General features: G+C 35.5%; 1 pseudogene; it reads left to right on the top strand.

Moving 5' to 3' along the window:
- Window positions 1-399: 399 nt before the first annotated feature.
- Window positions 400-2,401, top strand: LOC149150610 (uncharacterized; annotated as a pseudogene).
- Window positions 2,402-6,552: the final 4,151 nt, after the last annotated feature.

Below are 6,552 nucleotides of genomic sequence, written 5' to 3' on the forward strand. Positions count from 1 at the left end.
TTTCTAACATTGTTAGGATATGCGTGCTGTATTATAGGTGCTCGCGGTGTTTTATATATGTTCTGTACACAATTCCGTTTATCTAAAATATCCTCTGAAACAACCTGAGGCGGAGCCCTTTTAGATTCCTTGATATTATTGCCAACAAATATCTGATGCTCCATTATTGTCTTCCAAAGAATATATTAATATATCGATAATCGACAGATGAGATGAACATCACATCAAGAACTGCGGCGTCTTTGGCTCTTGATGTCTGCTATGTTTGTGAGCACGAGTTCCCATCATCAATTTATATATTGCAGTAGAGATTCAAGTCTGCGCAGGTCAGTGTGTTATGATGGTTTGCATGGTGGTGCCAAGAAGTCTGTTGCTCCAACCACTCTGACGAAGTCGGAGATGGACTGTCCCAATGTGGTTCTAAGCTTGGGGTACTGTCCGATGGACGATGAAATGAGTTCCATCAATTGCAGCAAGAAGAATACTTCTCCATCTACCCATCCCTCTGATGAATTTGAAGAGCCGACTATGAAAGAGGTAATGGAGGGTGACTCTTCCACTGAATACAATCAAGACAATGAAGTGAATAGCCTGTGACTGAAGAATTCACCCCTTCTATCAAGGGTTTCTCAGAGAACGGAAGACAGCTAGAGTTGAAGGTCAGTTCAAGGATTAGGTTTTGGCAAGATCGGAGGGAAAGAATGTTCGAGGGCTGGAGAGTCTGGGCGGCGGAATAAACGTGGTACCGGAGTCTGCTGGAGAGTCGCACGGATTTGAGGTTATGAGAAGATATTCATTAATGTCGTTGCAGCAAACTGGTAAGCTGCAATCGTCTCAGTACAAGGGCGTGCTTCCGCAGCCCAATGGCCGATGGGGTGCACAGATTTACGAGAAACACGAACGCGTTTGGTTGGGAACGTTCAACAAGGAAGAAGACGCTGCCATAGCTTACGACAGAGCGGCCCTCAAGTTCCGGGGTCCGGACGCCATGACCAATTTCAGTTCGGCCCGTGGCGGCAATCCGGAAGCCCGATTCATGAGGGAGCACACCAAGGAACAAATCGTGAACATGCTTCGAAAGCACAGTTATGATAAAGAATTTGAACATCATAGCAAGAGGATCATGATGACGGCTGCTCGGCCGGTCAGTACTACGAATAACGAGGAGCTAGGCTCGGAGGGGTCCTGCAAGAGAGAGACGGAAACCAAGTGGCCGGACGACGGAAATGGAAATTCTGCCATGGCGGGTCTTCTTCGAGAGCACCTTTTCGACAAGGCCGTCACGCCCAGCGACGTGGGAAAACTGAATCGCCTTGTTATTCCCAAGCTGCATGCTGAGAAATATTTCCCTTTGGTAATAGATTCCAGCGAGAAGGGGTCGTTCTTGAATTTCGAGGACACCACGGGGAAAATCTGGCGTTTCCGTTACTCGTATTGGAAGAGCAGCCAGAGCTACGTGCTGACCAAAGGGTGGAGTCGGTTTGTGAAGGACACGAAATTGAAGGTCGGCGACTTTGTTTCGTTTCACAATGGATCGCGGGAGCCTCGCCAGCTCTACATCAGCTGCAGACACAGGGCATTGGTTCGGCCCCAACTTGGACTCGGCCCCCAATCCGGCCAATCCAAAGCGGAATTTGTGCATCAAGGCTCGTTGTCCTCGAATAGTTTCAATTCCGGAACCCAGGTTACCGTCGTCGGTAACGCTCAATGGTTGCCCAACGCCTGGCCCGGTTTTACGAATTCGGCTGGCTATACGCAGTTCAACTCTAATTATATCATTCCCCTGGTCAACAAGGTGGGTAATTTCGATCACCTGTGCTCCCATATCCCAGAAACTTCTCTTAACGGAGTCTTTTCTTTCCGTTTCTCGGAGTCGCCCGCCACACAAACGGATCAAGACAGATTCCGCGATATTAATACCGCCGAATTGCCAACGATTGGTTTGTACTTGAACCTTCACAACTCGCTCAATTCCGGCGACGGAAGTACAAATATCAAACCACTGCATCAGCCCTCGGCGGCACAAGAATTGGAGACCCCGGAACACAAAGCGACATCGAGTCTGGATCCCGCGAGCAAGAAAGGAGTACGACTTTTTGGAGTGAGTTTGACGGAATCTGAATGATCGTCACAATAGCCGAATTTACGGTGAGATATCTTCCCATCCCTTCATAATCCCATGACAATGCTGCTATAGCGCACTGTATGGAAATAGTAGGTCGCACATAATAAGTGACACTGCAAGGGAAAAGTGCGAAAGGTCTCCCACCGATACGCATAATGTGGAATTTCTTGATCATTTTATGCACTTATATTAGGGCATTGGACAGGAAGTTGAGGTGTTTTTAAGTACTTGGAATTGGTGCCTCAGGCACTGAGACCCTGCACAAATAGTTAATGTTTTTAAAAAGTTTGGCATTTTCTATTGTAATGTGTTAGAGTTATACTTGTTAAAATATTTGTGGTTTTGATTATATTTAAGTCCACAATAATAATAGATTTATTATTATATGTTTTTTTTGAGGTTGTAGTTTTATAAGATAAATCATGTCTACATATATGTAGGTTTTTATAATTATTTTTCTTTTTACATTATTTTATTATTAATAAGATATTTTGAATTTAAATTTGAGAGGATCTAGTTAAAAAAACCTTTAAATTTGAAGAGGGAATGTTTTGGATTTAATTCAAAAAAAATTATATTCCTTACCATTTACATTTTGAAGAGGGAAAGTTTTGGATTTAATTCAAAAAAATTTCATGTTCCCTACCATTTACATTTATGTTTAGATGTGAGACTTCACCAAAGCTCATAGTTTTTTTCCCATTTACATGTAGTTTACAAATTTCCACCTCCAAATTACTTTCTCTTTTTTTGGTTATTATTATTTTGACACATTCCTCACACCAAGGTCTTTATTTATGCCACTTCATTATAAGCAACTTCACGATTTTGTTTCCATCTATGGTGGTTCTAGTTTTTCCCTCTACATTAGTCTACTAAGTTAACGATCTCATGTCATCTTGAGGCTAGTTGTACATGTAGTGTTATCAAGCCCTTTGTGGCTTGACAAAACACTTTCTTGAGAAAGTAGTAGCTTCTCTTGTTTGGCCCTTAGTTGGATTACTGAAAAGGAAAATAATTAAAATAATTCAAAAGGAAAATAATTAAAAGGATTACATAGATGTGAAATGATCTCGTATAAGAAAAACCAAGGAAAAACTAGCCAACAATAGATCTATTATCTTATGGCTAGAAATATTCACTTAAATAATTAAAAGGATTACGTAGATGTGAAACCACATATGATTATCTTGTAAAATAAAAACCAAGGAAAAGCTAGCCAACAATAGATCTATTATCTTATGGATTAGAAATAGTCATTTAAATGCAAACATTCTAGCCTAGCCAAGTGCCTTACCCATCTTTGGCTCATTATAATGAGGAATAGAGAAATCTTTTAAAACTTTTAACTACATTAATACCAAGGTCATTAATCGCAGGTGACTAAAACCACCATTATTGACCTAACAACATTGGTTCTTTCACAGAGTCTAATTTAACTAACAATGCCTCTTTACACTTAATTAGAGAAATTGTTTTGACCCAATCTAAAAATACATGCATGATCCTCTCCCCTATGACCTAAGTCTACATCAAAATTTTACAAATAAAAAAATACATACTTAAAAAGTGTAATATCTCTATTTACATATAATTTAAATTAAAAAAATTATCTTTAAAGTAATTTTTTAAATTTATTTTTACTATATTAAAACTTAAATTATCGATCTCTAACTTTATTAATGGTTCACACTAATAACTCCTCCCTTCATACAACTTCATCACAATCAAAATCCAACTATGGTCTTCCCCTCTGTATTATTAAAATTTTATATTATTTTTAAGTAAGTTATCCATACAATACTCTAAGTCTCATTGTGACTTGACCAAATACTATATATAATTAAAAAAACTATACAATTTATAGTATTAACACATAATTTACCTTGAAAAACGTTAAAGGCGTAAAAACCATCTAGCAGTAAATTCATACTTTTACGCCTTAAAAACAACTATTCCTTAATTTAAAGGTAATAAGTCTACTCCAATACCTTGACCTCCACCAACTATGTCGGCCAACCAACTATGTCTTTCTCTCAATTTTGACGTGTTACAATGAAAAATCCTCGAACATTTTAAAAAACTTTAAATACATGTAAAACCACAGGCCATGATATTATTGACCGAAAATCATCAACTATTATTGACTTTTACCCAACGTCGACAAATACACTCTCAATGTGTTTTTTTGGTTAAATCTACTAAATAGATTAAAAAGTTTTTGTCTTACTCAATTGAAATCGGTGTAAGATTTCTATCATGACTTTTTATGATAAAATCCAAAAAATTACATTTACATTACATTATGTTTAAATTATTAAAAATGATTTATTATTTTCAAATAAAATATAAAAATAAAAACTTAAACTTTTAGATAAATACAATTTATATTTTTATTTTTTTAGCTTTTAAAACTTGTTTAAAAATTTATATATTCTCATAAAATAAAATTCTTTATTATTTTTTTAAATATCTCATTCATATTATCCTTGTATCACTCTAGTAATATATAATATTAAAGAGTCCCACCACTGACAATTATCGTTGAAAGTAAGATAACATAGCTATCATACAAAATGTGATATTATCTCTCTGCCACTCTAATAATATATAATATTTAAGAGTCCCACCACTGACAATTATTGTTGAAAGTAAGATAACATAGCTATCATACAAAATGTGAACCAAACAAACTTAATAATGAAGGACATACACCTATCGTGATGTGAGCAAAGGATGTCAAGGGAGATAGAAGCCTTCATTTGAGTTTCATCATAAAAGTTTCTTTTTAGAAATGGCTCCAAACATTAAAAATAATACATAGTTTGCATTGTTATCGAATTTTAACTATGCTCACAGTTATCACATTGCAGATGCAATATTACTCGTGTGGTACAAAATACCACATAAATTAATGGAGAAAAAATGAATGAAGGTAATGAGGAATGAAACAAAGGGGTTGAGGAATGAAATAGATTTTTTTATGAAAAAAAATTACAAGTTAACATTATATATAAATTCTTAATACAATCCCCTTCATATTAATAATTAATTTCAAATTACTATTAGTTATAAATCATTGTGTTTTCCCAATAATTATGATAATAAATGTAGTTTTTTGGATTAAGGATAGACATTAATATCACTAAATCCAATTATAGATGGAAAAAATAGATTTTTCAATTTAGTAAAATAATATAACCAAAAGCAATGTTTATCTTTCTAACTAAAGTTGAGTTATAAAGCCATAAATTTGAGGCAATAAAAAAATGGCATTCCAACATACTTAATAAAAAATTAAAGATTTATAAAGCACTTACAATAAATTAAAAACTTGAGCATAATTTGATTACAGATTTGGCTTAGTATATTTATGTATAATTTGATTACAAATTTGGAAATTAAATGGATATGGAAAAAAGAAAACTGTTAATTTTTCTCTTCAATTGATTTTATGGATTTATAAAATATTTCATTATAGTGATGCAAAGTAACCTTAATATTACAGAAGAGGAAGAATGAAGCCTATGCGTTAGCGATAGACAAAAACTTGTAATCATAAAAGATGAAGTGATTTCATTATAGAAGATGATTATATGGAATACAATCCCAGACAAAACAACTCCCAAACTAAAGAAAAATGTTGGCGATGTAGCATCAAAAGAGAAATTTTGTGGGCCACGAAATGGCCATGGCATTCCAGGCCTCGTCATAGAGTCCCTGGGTAGTTGTTGATGCACAATATTTTATAAGACACAATACTTTCTATGCAATTGGCCAACAAACCCACTCAGCATCGGCCCATTCGGCATCATCCATGGAGTGGATGAAGTCTCTTCCGAGATGCTAATGAGGGACTGCAAGAAATAGGTTTTTGCAATTATATGAGATTGCTAGGATCCTAAACAACTATAACTCTGATCCTCAGCATAGGACTCAAACAACTACCACACAGAAACCTAGTAGTCATTCAGATATTGCACGTCGAGCAAGACTTCACAGACTCTCGTACATGCTAGCTAGTGCATGGCCCATACTCAACCATAAGACTGAGGCTGAGCAATAACACTCTTCTTGGAAACCCTTTCGATCTCATTACATTGATTACCACTCACCGCATCAGTGCCTAATCATATGAAGCCATTACCAAACTATTATCTTGCTTAGCTATTTGAAACATTAATATACATTCAACTGAATCGAAAAATATTCAACAAATACTAAATGAGTAGACAACATTAATAAAACCATACATATCTATACACTAATTTAACAGAAGTAAAACATTAGTATTTCTATTACTTCATAAGAGAACATGAAAGGGCATAAGGCTTCACAACAAAAATCATACATAATTCGACTCACCAACCTCCATTGACTGTTTAGAATACAACACAATGACCAATACAATTCCAACACATATCAAC

Source organism: Pinus tabuliformis, chromosome 9 (assembly GCF_031772625.1).
Source record: "Pinus tabuliformis cultivar Carrire ecotype Pingquan chromosome 9, CPIR1, whole genome shotgun sequence".
Lineage (NCBI taxonomy): Eukaryota > Viridiplantae > Streptophyta > Pinopsida > Pinales > Pinaceae > Pinus > Pinus tabuliformis.